This window comes from Ambystoma mexicanum, chromosome 1p (assembly GCF_040938575.1).
Source record: "Ambystoma mexicanum isolate Mex_15411 chromosome 1p, UKY_AmexF1_1, whole genome shotgun sequence".
Taxonomy (NCBI): Eukaryota; Metazoa; Chordata; class Amphibia; order Caudata; family Ambystomatidae; genus Ambystoma; species Ambystoma mexicanum.
In genome coordinates, this window is record NC_090921.1 from 272,479,442 (window position 1) to 272,492,460 (window position 13,019).

Consider the following 13,019-nt stretch of genomic DNA (forward strand, 5'->3'; position numbering starts at 1 on the left):
AGCACCCAGAGGTACGGAAACTGCTCTCCTGAACACGTGTGAAGACGTGCTCTCAAACCTTGACACTAACACTCCCTCTGTCCTCATTCTCCTTGACCTCTCCTCTACCTTTGACAAGGTTAACCACAACATCTTTACGCATATCTCCATGACACTCCGGGAATCAAAGGGCAGGCTCTGGCATGGTTAACCCCCTTTCTCTCCGACCGCCCATCCCAGGTCTAACTAGGAGCCTATCTCTCTAATATCACTCTCTCAACCTGTGGTGTTCCTCAGGGATCTAACATTTCCCCCTTGTTCTTCAACGTCTATATGGCTGCCATGGCAAGTGTGATTGCCACTTCACCTCTAACTTCCAGTGCTACACGGATGACACGCAACTATCTTTCAGGCTCCCCTCAGAAGTCTCCTCCTCCACACTCATATCTGACTGTTTGTCTGCTATTCAGTCATGGTGTGCTGCAAACGACCAGTGGCTCAACGCCAGTAAGACTGGGATAGTGCGCATTGGGACCCCTGCTCCCACTTTCCCACTGACCGGTCTTGCTTGGTCCTGCGTCGCCGCACCTACCTGCGAGGCTAAAAACCTCGGGGTCATCTTCGACTCCACTCTCTCCTGCTCTCATATTGCGGACATCTCTAAAATGTCTATCAGCTACACCTCAGGTGTACTCTACCTTTTCTCACTTTCTCCCAGCAGCTCTCTGTTCCAGAGCCCTGGTTTTCTCCAGGCTGGACTACTGCAACAGCCTCTTTCTCAACCTCCCTGCTTCTGGTCCTGCGCTCTCTGCAACTCATCCATAACAGAACCGCAAGACTTATCCTTGGCCTCAAGCCCAGGGACCGCATCTCTCTGGCGCTGAAATCCCTTCCCTGGTTCCCTGTGGTTGCGAGGATCAAGTTCAAGACCCTCTGCATTGTCCACAGGGCTTTCTGGGGCCTGGGACCTACCTACCTGCAACGCTGCCTCCCTAAATACTGTCCCTCACGAGCCCTCCGCTCATCTACCTCCAACCTTCTGCGAGTGAGCCGGTTCTCCAAGCAGAGATTTGGAGGGAGATCCTTAACCTTAGCAGGTGCCTCCCTGCCACCCTTTGTCTTGAACCTGATCTTAAGTTCCAGAAACTCCTCAAGACCTTCCTCTTCGCCTCCTCCTCTCTCCCTCTGCCCTGCTAACCTAGCCCTCTGCTCTTTCCCACTCTCCCTCCTCTTCCCTACAGCTTGCTGACAGGTTGATCGGTATACCTCAGAGTCTCACAGGTCCTAGGCACCCCCGCCAGTCCTCTCTCACACTTGCCTTAGGGCCCTACGCCCTACCCACCCTTACTGCACTTGAGAAATTACCCTAGAGAGTGGTGACTCTCTCTGCACTTACCCCAGTCTCCACCGACTGGGTGCACTTGGACCCCCCCTCCCTGTGACCGTCTGTTCACTTGCACAATCCGGACGCACGGTGCCTGAAGATCGTCTGCCTGTTCCCCTTGTCTTCACACCTAATTACACTTGGTAAAAATACAGAATCGCCATCCAGGCCCATTTTCTGTATCTCAACTGTTAAATGTATTATATGCATTTACTCTGCCTGTGCAGACTATTATTGTCTCAGAATTTCAAGGGCTCTGAGCGACCGCTATTTTTCCCCATGTTCCCACCTTCCTTGAGCGCTTTGAAACACTTGCCTGTGTATAGGCGCTTTATAAATCAACATTACCATTACCTGCGGACACTGATCTCGTTAGTCTGGGAGGCAAGGTGCACTGCCGAGAGAATAAAATCGTTAGTGGACTCAGACCTGCAAGGTGCGTGTTATAACTTTACCATACTTGACAGTTGTTTTTGGACTGAGGAATTCTGATTGTGGGTGCCGGTGGAACACCACATTTTTGTGCCCAATTTTGGGGACCATTTTAAGAAATGTGCATTTGCTAACGTGCACATTTCCTTTTATGTGAATGTATTGGTTTTGTACTCTTGTAACTTGGAGAAATGGAAAATACAAAGGTGACAGTGTAGCATGTAATGGTTTAAATTAAGGCAGCCAATGACCTTCCAAGCAGACCAAGTCTTGTATTATGTTTCTGACGCTACGCAAGTGGGATGCCTGTGCTGCACATACATGCTAAAGAGGGTAATTTTTCAAATATGGTATGGATGTAACCTTTCTTATTAAATGTTACAAGGTTAATTTGTAGTTTTATACAGTGACTGCTTGTACATTAACTTTGTTATTCCCACTCTTAGTACAATTTACTTTGTTGGATTTACCGTGCCTCATGATAAAAAAAAAGTGTTTAATCTAACATTTACCTGGAGTTTTTCGAGTATGGAGGATAGAGAGCGACTGTGTGCAGGATAAGTGAATGTATTGCAAGTGTTTGTAATAAGGTTGTATAAGTGTATGAGCATATAGCATGTGTGCCATACGCTTTACATTTTCTGCATGTACGCAATAGTTTATGTGTATAGTAGAGTACATATACAAGATGTACATCTTGTACATATACATTTTGTATACATTGATTCTCTTGCCTTAATAGCGTTTGTTATACATACATGTTGCAGAACACGTGGTATAAGTGTGTGTCCGTGAGTGTGTGTGTGTGGCATAGGAGCACGTGTTGAGAGCGCATGTGAAAGGACCATGTTGTGGGAGGGTTTATAGTCATAATGTCGAAAAAAAAATGTCGACAGACAAAAATGTCGAAAAAAAAATGTCGAAAATAATAATGTCGACATCCTATACTTATAATGTAAAAAGTCATTTTTTCGAAAAAAAATGTCGACTTTTTTTTGTTGACATTATGACTATAAACCCTTAAAACTATCAACACCTCACCCAACACCCCCCTGCCACCCCCCCACCCCCCCAACCACCCTTTCACCCCTTATACTCAACACATACCAATTATTTATTTATTTATTCAATAAATAAATAACCTAAAAAAGGATCATTTACTATGGGGGGGGTCCCCCCCCAACCTCCCCTCACCCAACACCCCCCTGCCACCCCCCCACCACCCTTTCACCCCCCATACTCAACACATACCAATTATTTATTTATTTATTCAATAATTAAATAAATAAAAATTGTATTTACTATGGGGGGGTCCCCCCCAACCCCCCCTCACCCAACACCCCCCTGCCACCCCCCCCACACCCCCCCAACCACCCCTCAAACACCAACACATTATATATATATTTATTTATTTATTTATGCATACACTAAATTAAATTTCGAAAAAATATCGAAAAATGTCGACATTTTTGTTTGTCGACATTATTGTTTTTCGACATTAATTTGTCGACATTTTGACTGTCGACATTATTGATGTCGACATTATGACTGCACACCTTGTGGGAGCATGTGTCTTAAGAGTGTGCATCAGAGGATCATTGATGGTAGTTTTCACGAGATGTACATTGTGTAATGTACATACTGTGAAACTCATAGGCCACTTTGTACATTTAGTTTGAAAGATGTACATTTTGTGTAGAAGCTGCTCCGAGAGCAACTATGCTTGGACATGGACAGAGTTTGGACATTCCTGCTGCTGAGCTTGCCAGACAACCAGCAGCGAGGTGGACAGAGACAAGTTGAGGTTCCACAGTTTGGGCAATATGCAGTGTATGTTGTATTTGTATTTTATTTTGATTTATAGAGCCTTTAATACCATAGCACTGATGTCGAATTAAACATGACTATTTATTGTTTACGCTAGGGCGGTACAACTGGTTTTATCCCCTCCTGATAAACAGTCCCATCCTAAATTTCAGGGTAAGGAAAACAGAGCGTTTATTCAAAACCAAAAATTCATTTAAAGATTGAAAGTTCACATAAAAGGTGGTCTCCAGCTTTATACCAATAAAATCAAAACAATGTTATAGGTACAAAAACAATTGGTCATTAACACAAGATTTTACCTGCCTAGATGAATCTCACTAATATAATTCACACAAGCATTCTTTTCCATACTCGATTCGGGGCATATATTATACCATAAAATAAACTAGGGCTTTTAAATACACTATTTCAAAGATTTCTTCTATCAAAGCAACACAGTTTACTTCAAAGAGAACATTGTCTCTTTTCAAATGTATGCACATTTCTATAGAACCATTTCAAAACTTGAAAAAAAAAACACTTGATTTTCTCCATTACAAGTATGTTATCAGAGAAACATTACATGAGCCAATAACATTTATAAATATATATTCATTCTATTTAATTCCCCTGTAGAGGTGCCTGTTTTTGAATGTATTGGCTATGTGCAGTTCATTTAAATGTAGACGAGAACCAATCATGTCTAACTCACACAGGTTTGGATTAGAAAAAAAAAAAAGACTACTCTCAGGGATTGTGCACTCTTCTCTGAACATGTGTGTAGAGTCTTCTCAGAATATGATAGTGCAACTTTCACTGAACTTTCAATCTATATGTGTGCAACTTTCAATCTATATATGTGTGTGTATGGAATAGGATGAAATTAACGCAGCAAAAAAGTCTGAGTACTAAAAGTCCGACCCCCATTTGTTCGCATATATATATATGTGGGGGGGGGCGGGGTTAAGTTCATACAAAATGTATAGGTTTAAGGGGTTTTGGGGGATGCGGGTCTCCCCCCACATATATATATGCAAACAAATGAAAAAAAAGAAATTCAGACTTTTGGTACTCAGACTTTTTCCCTTGGTTATTTCACGCTGATCCGTATGTACAGCTTTTAATCCACATATGGGTGTGCAGTTTGCAATCTATTCCCGTTTATTTGCCTTCAGCTCTGCATGTTTTTGAAGTGGAGGTGTAATATACTCTAGTAACATATATCCTGTTCAAGCACCCTTTCCCTGCCCACCCAGGTCTGTGCATTTCAACATAAAGGACTTCAGGGGTTTAACACTTTGAACGATTGTCTGTGAACAGGATGAATTCTCTCTGCTCATTTCTGTTGCACAAACAAAATGTATTACTAGACAAATGCCGGCCACAAATATGCCCGGTATCACATTAGACAATAATGTGTCATGAATACACTATGGTCCAGATGATTCTACACTGGCACCCGCCAAGGATTCCATTTTAACTTGGGATAATTCTACACAAACAATATGCATTCAAGTGCACAAAATACTGTCAGTTTTCAATTGTGCCTCTCCCGCCTTCTTGTTTACAGATCTGCCAGAGCACCTGGGGACCAACTCTGTTGGTGACTGTGCGTGATATAAATACCTTTAACATTTAACATAACATTTAATACAAAAATGCATTGGGTTTTAAGGGAATTACATCTCACTTGGTGCTCAGTTTAAAATGGGAGACACTGGGCATTTAATTAAACACTGCACCTGCATCTTTAGAATATTACCATTTCCATTGATTCCAAACCTTCTTTTCTCTGGGCAGTCTATAGGGACAATTCGGAGTTACATTGGTGTTTCCTGTTTACATTTTAAAAGTGGCTTCTCATTTTGTTAACAGTTTAGATTCTCAATCTGGAGACGCTGCCTTAGCAATGTTCCTTTTCAGCTGGCTATCTGTAACCCAGTTTCTAATATGGGCTGATCACTTCTCTCTGGAAGGGCACTGGTCTCGAGCGTGCCTAGGATTGTTATCGAAACGGTTTCAGCTCTGCACCCCTAACCACCTCCTTCCAGTTGTATACAGAAAAGTTATTCAGGATTCATCGTCCAATATTCATAATAATCATCCCTCAATTCTGTGTGCAAGCTACATTTATAATCCTTAGCTTCACCAAACATTTATTTTGTATTTATGTATCACACGCCGTACCCCACGGACATCAAGGCACATATAAAGACAAACAGCATATTAGAAAGGGAATAGACAAGTCAGCCACTATCAATTAAACAATGTTTTTAGGAATTTACGAAATCTTGTCAAATTTTCTTCTTGGCGCAATTTATTGGGTAATTTAATCCAAACCAGTGCTGCCTGGACTGGGAAGGAGCACTCATTTCCTCAGCACGCTTGCACTGGGCACAACTCAGATGCATAGTATTACTTAATCTTGTAGTTCGTACTGATTGATGAGTAAAACGCTCATGTAGATAGGACGGTGCCAACCCATATAAACATACATGGGTCATTGTAATGATCTTAAAATGGATCTGAGCTGCAACCGGCACCCAGTGAAGTTCTCTTCTGTATGTGGAAATATGGTATTTCCTGGGAAAATTTGTTACAATGCGGAATGAATCATTCTGTAAGATTTGAAGTTCTTGAATTGAATATTTACTGGCCCCACTCAGTAAAGCACTACACTAGTCAAACCTGGGCATTATGATTGCTCTTACCAAGGTCTCTCAGTTTTTGTTAGAGACATATGGCCTAACTAATCATAGCAGTCTTAGGTGGCACTAGGACTTCCTCACCAAACTACTTGTGCATCAGCCCGAAGGGAGGAATCAAAAACAAGCCCCAGGGTTTTGACCTTGTCGGACACTTTAATGTAGTTACCGTCAATAGTAAAACCTACATACTGTACTCCTAGTTTAATTCCAGTTCTGAAACCACGCCCCCCAGCTGATTTTTGATTTCCTGTTTCCCAGGAATAATTTGATCTGCATAGTACCCTCTTCAGAATACTGTCCTATATCAGAAAGACTAGCAATAGATCCGTCATGGTCCACAAGGTCAAAGGGTGCTGGTAAATCCAATATCAGCAGCCCTGACCTGTTCTTAGCGATAATGCTCAACATATGGGTCTGTAGGTCCACCAGTGCACTCTCCATTCCGTGGTTAGAGCTAAAACCGGATTGCCTGGAGTGCAAGTTTGTTTCCTCCAGGTGTCCCTGAAATTGCTTGGTGGCAATTTTGTCAACAATGTTTTGTAAGAAAGGAACTTTTGTTATCAGTCTCAAATTACTATACACCTTACGGTCTTGGCAAGGTTTCTGTTAATCAAGGGGGTCCAACCACATTTTTTATATTGTCTGGAACAGTACTATGAAGAAAGGTGGCATTAACGAAGCCTGTTAAAAATTGACTAAAGAACTCAAAGTTGTTTATTATGATTTTTGAAGGAATAGTATCACCTGCACATGTTGTAGGGCGCATCTTTTTAAGTATAGTCACCAACATATCCACAATATATACTCCTTTGTAGCAGAGTTTTGGAAGCTTTCAGTGGGTCAGGATTGTAAGAGTCAGGCATGTCCCCTTAATTAAAGTCAGCAGTCTCAATTGAGAGAGCAGACCTGCAACCTGTTAAGTGGTTGCAGGTCTATAGAATGAGAGACCGAGAACACAAAAGAGAGCAACAGGGAGGCCAGTAGAGAAGAGACCAGCACAGGACCCATGTTTAGAGGAGGCAGCCGTGGTGAGACCAGAGAAGGAGCCAGGATGCCGGCATATATCCCAGAGGACTTGCAGGTCCCAGAGCAAGTGGGACATGTAATTGCTGAAGGTCTGGGAGTCTCAGTAACAGAGCAGGCAGCAGGAGCTGCGTGAAAGCCAGGAAAAAAAAGAGGAGGCCGCACGCATCCTTGAAGAGGCATTCAGGTTGCCGGCGTGCAGAGGGAAACACTCGGCAGATGAGCTGGGCTCGTAGCGGTGGAGTTCCCGGCTCCAGAAGTGCAGAGGAAGCAGCGAGAGCCGCAGTGATGAGGCGCCTGAAGCCGGTGATGGCGCTCAAACACCAGGGGCGCGTCTATTGGACCAAAATTAACAGTCCATGAAATTAAGTAAAACGAATGCCTATTGAATGCCAAACTGAACACATTGAATACTGAATATAATGAACAATGAACTGAGTGAAGTAAATAATCGAGAACTGCCCAAGTGCTCATGTGAAAGTGAATGACAGAAACAGGCGCAAGTGTGAGAGAGCACCATAAAAAGGTGGGGTATGAACAACCCCCCACCCCAAAGTGAACTTCAATGAGTAAATGCAGTGCGGCAAGGCCAAAGACTGGCAAGAGGTGTGCGACAGGTGATGGCAGAGTCACAAGGCTGACAAAGAGAAGCCAGATGAGTGTAAAACAGCACATAAAGCCAAGAGGCCGATAAAGAGGAACAAAGTGAAGGGGATTGGTGCAGAGGAGCCAGTGCCAAAGAACCTGTGTGGGCCCTAGTCCAGGGATCCTGGGTGGACCATGTGATGAGACAACTGCGCCTAGGCCAGTGAGTCTGAATGCTGAAAACCAAAGACATTGTGAAACAAACCAATGAAAGCACTGTAAGCAGTGCCTTAAGTGGCACTACAAATCGAGCCGGTGCTCATCGAGGGGGCGTGGCCTAACAGCCGGGGTCTTGATGGCCCGTTAGGCCACGCCCCCTTGACGAGCCCGGGCTCAATGGGCTACTGCCACCCCTGCCAGGCAGCCTTTCGTAGAGATTAGCACCCTTTCCCCTCTGGGGGAGAGGGTGCTCATCTCTGCATTTATTTTGTGTAGGCTTGCCTGGCAGGGGACAGTGCCTGCCTATTCAGCCTTAATGGTGGTGCTGCCCCTCGCCAGTTGGGGAGGGGCAGCACCACCATTAAGGCTGAAAGGGTGAGGCCACTGGAAGCAGAGGCCTTTTTCCTAAATACTGAAATTCCCGCGAATGCGCGGCAGCTCCAGTATTTAGAAAGCAAGGCCTCTGCTTTCAGCGGCCTCACGTTTTTTCCATAATGGTGGCGCCGACCGACGGGAATCTCTTGATTAAAGGGATGCCTCGCAGGTGCGGCGCCAACATTATGGCTGAAAGGCATTTTTTTCTGTAGCCTGAAGCTCTCGCAAACGAGCGAGCGTTTCAGGCTGTAGAAAAAAATGCCATTTCGTGTAGTGGCCGGGGCTGCCAGGGGAGATTAATGGGCCCCGGCAGGGCCCCGCCTCAAAACGAAATTTCGGAGCCTGCCGGGGCCCAGCCCCGGCAGGCCCCGGCCCACTTAAAGCCCTGACTGTAAGTGAAGTCATGAGGCAAACCAGAAGGAGGGTCAAGTGGAACCTGCATTGTGTGAAATCTTTTGTAAAGACTAAAGCAAGTATAAGTGGAGAAGATAAAGTCTGGGGGAAAAGAACCCTGAGATTTTACAAACCGCACTTGTCTTGGGAACGGAGCCTCGCAATCTTTTGTTTTTGAACTGTGTTGCTTGGAACTTGGGGAAGGGAACCCCGAGGATTGTATGAAACTGAACTTGAGAAAGGTAATCTTGAGACTTTTTTTGGGAACTACCTCACACTAGGGAAAGGGGAGTTGAAAGAAGCTCAGAACTTTGAGTTGAACACCATTTATTTTGTTATTGACATCCCTACACATTGTTTAGCTTTAGTTGTGGGGGCAAGTATAGGTTTTGGACACAATGATTTTTAAGTTTAACACTTTGACTTCTTAGTTTCATCCAGGAAGGGGATTTGCATAGGGCAAGTTAGGCCTTCTACCAGCCTGACATTTGACTTAATAAAGTATTTTATTTTTAACTTTAAGTCTGCTGTCTGTGTCTAGCTTCATGCTGCCTTCACAGTGGCCTCTGTCTTGTGATGTGGCTGGTGCTTCTGGAGAAGAGGTTAATTCTAGGTCAGTGCCAGCTATATATACACCATGGAGTAGAGAAACGAATACACAGCTTTCCATCTTACAAAAGGTGTGAACTAATTCAATACGTGGCACATTCCAATTTTAGTGTGCATTTTTCCACATGTCTTTACATCCTGATCAGGCAATAGTTGAATAGATGCATGAATTGCACTTTCACAAAAGTTCACCATTGAAAGGAACACATTTTAAAATCACAGATATATTTTTTATAAATATGGCATAAACATGCAGCTTCAAGGCTGGGAAAATAATTGTTCTGGGACGCAGGCTGAATTCTTTTGCCGATTAACACACTTCTGATGCTTGGGCCTTAGAATATTTCTACATGTGGCAGAAAGTCCAATTACCACATGCATTTCTTTTCATGTCCTTAAAATTGACAAACATTGACCTTGAAAAGGGCCTTAGGTTTGTTGAAAAAAGGCTTGGGGAGGCGTGCATTTATTTGTATTTCGCAAGGGCACCATATTTATTATGGCAGTAAGCAAGATGCAAAATCCAACAAACAACTCTTTTGAACAAATAGATCTCTCACTATGTTCTCAAGTTGACTTTAGGCAATTATCCCTTGTATTCAAAGTTATCACAATGTTTCTGCGTACACCTTTATGTATATTGATTCTCATCTCATTTATGATGCCTGGCATACATTCATTGATTCTTAGCGTGCGTAATGTATGTATTCTAAATCTACATGTCCCTTTTTGTACAGAAGCGGTTTTCATGTATAGTAGCCTGCATGTACGAAATGTACATCTTCTACAAGGACCTGTGCATTTTGTATAGAAGGTGCACATTGATTCTCAATCTGTCTTAATAGCATATGCTGTGAGAAGCACATGCATCGTAGAACTGCATGTCACAGGAACGCATGCATAGTGTGTGACAGAGAAGGTGTAGAAGGAGTATTGATGTGAGTTTTCATGAGATGCACATTGCGTAATGCACGAATTCTGAAACTTATACGGCTCTTTGTACATTTCATATGAAAGATACATTTTGTATAGAACCTGTTCCTAGTATAACTATGCTTGGACAGGGACACTTCTGATGTTCCTGCTGCTGAGCAGGCTAGAGTACAGCAGTGCAGTAGATGATCGAGAAGAACAAGTCACTTACCAACTGGTAACTGTCTTTCAATTGGATGTTCCTCCAACGTATTCCACATCTTTGACATGGAATGTCCACAGCTGTGCACTTCGGAAACTTTTTCGGCAGAGGGCGTCCTGCGTCGTTGGCGTCAGGTCGATGTCCCTTGAAGGCCTCCGTCGAGGGCGACATCACCGGATGTCATAAATGGGACGCACGGCGCGTGTAGCAACAGTTTATGTTTTTCCCTCATAACGTGCGGCACCAATCCAATGCCTGCAGGACTGCACATAGCCTTGTGGAAACGTAAGCTACAACCGCATAGGAAATTCTCCAGAGGGGCAGGCAGGGAGGGCGATCTGGAATACGTTGGCGGAACATCCAATCGAAAGAACGTTACCAGTTTGTAAGTAACTTGTTCTTCCAATGGATCGTGTCCTCCAATGTATTGCACATCTTTGACAGACTCCCAAAGCAGTACCAGAAAAACGGAGGAGGGAAAAGAATTTAGAATATGCAATTAGATGGTGTTATAAAGAAACGCCTTACCAAATGCCATATCTTGGCTATGGATCGTATCCAGGAAGTAATGTTTAACAAAGGTGTGGATAGAAGCCCATGTGGCTGCATCACAAATGTTCCTAATAGGAACTCCCCGTTGGAGGGCTGTCGAAGTAGCCATGCCCCTAGTGGAACGAGCTCACAACCCTTCAGGAGGGTCCTTACCCGCCAATCGGTAACACTCAGTAATGGTGAGGATAATCCACCTGGACAAGGTCTGTTTGGTAACAGCCTGGCCCAATCGGTGTCCAGCATATCCCACAAAGAGTTGATCGTCCACTCTGACCCTGGAGATCCTAGAAATGTAAAAGCTCAGAGCTATCCTAGGATCCAACCTATGGAGTCGCTCCTCTTCCTTACCAGGATGAGGAGGAGGATAGAAAGAAGAAAGAACCACTTCTGGTTCAAATGAAATTCAGATTCTACCTTAGGTAGAAAGGAAGGACGTACCCGTAGTACAACCCTGCCCTTGTGGAACACAGTAAAGGGCGGTTTAGATGAAAGTGCCTGCAATTCACTCACTTTTCAAGCGGATGTAATCGCAACCAAGAAAACTGTCTTGAAGGACAATAATCTCAAAGAACAAGAGTGCAAACGTTCAAACGGAGCAGACATTAGAAATTTCAAAACCAAATTCAAATCCCAAACGGGCACCTGGAAAGGGGACGGCGGGAACACAGTCAGTCCTTTAAGAAATTGAGAAATCAAAAGGAATCTTGAAGTAAGATCATTCTTCAGATGAGCTCTTAAATATGGACAGCGCCGTCGGGTATCCTTTAATGGTACCAACACGAAGGCCCCTGTGGGCCAAAGAAAGTAAGAAAGACAAAACCATAGGAATGGAACACTGAAAAGGATCAACATTTTGTCCTAAGTACTAGTCGCAAAACGTACTCCAACGGCAACCGTACAGGGATTTTGTTGCTGGCCTTCTGGCCGAAAGCAACACCTCCATCACATCATCTGGGAGGTCCCAATGCTTATATCTCAACCTTTCATATACCAAGCGTGTAGGATGAGAGTCCTGACCTCTGGATGGAGAACCTGATCCCACCCCCTCTCGCGAGAGCAGATCCTCTCGGTAGGGAAGACGGTGAGCAGGACAGACATTTCTAGAAGGTCCGGGTACCACGCTCTCCTGGCCCAATCCAGAGCAACGAGGATCATGTGGGACCCGAACCTCTAACACTTGAGGAATGACGGGGACTGGAGGAAATGTGTACCGCAGTGGGAATGGCCAGTCTACCATGAACGCGTCTCCTAAGGCTCCTCTCGGAGGAAATTCCCTTGAGCAAAATCTCTTGCACTTCCGGTTGACAGTAGTGGCGAAGAGACCCACTTGTGGGGTTCCCCAAAGGGCAAAGATCTCCAGAAGGACTTCCTGAGCCAACTCCCACTCGGGAGATATCGTGCGCTGCCTGCTCAGAGCATCCGCTGCCGCATTTTCGTCTCCGGCCAGATAAACTGCCGAGAGTGACATTGCCTGCTGGATGGCCCAGAACCAGAGCTGCATCGCCTCTCTGCACAACAGGAGTGACCCTACCCCCCACCCTTTTCTGTTGAGGTAATGCATGGCCACTGTGTTTGTCATGATCAGGACACTCTTCACCCCCCTCCCCCCACAGACGGCAGAAAAGCCTTCAGGGCAAGCGTGACGGCCCTCAGTTCTAACAGGTTGATGTGGAGTTTGGACTCCGACGGAGACCAACGACCGCTGGCAGTCAAGGCCTTGACATGAGCGCCCCATACTGTGAGGGAAGCATCCGTCACTATAGTCAACTCCGGCGATGGTTGCCAAAACAGCTCCCACTTCATCAGGGTCCCTTTAGTG

At 44.6% G+C, this 13,019-nt stretch overlaps 1 protein-coding gene across 12 annotated transcripts in view; it reads right to left on the reverse strand.

Moving 5' to 3' along the window:
* GNG7 (G protein subunit gamma 7) overlaps positions 1 to 13,019 on the reverse strand; it is a 796,319-nt gene that overhangs the window by 206,453 nt on the left and 576,847 nt on the right. The window lies entirely within an intron of this gene.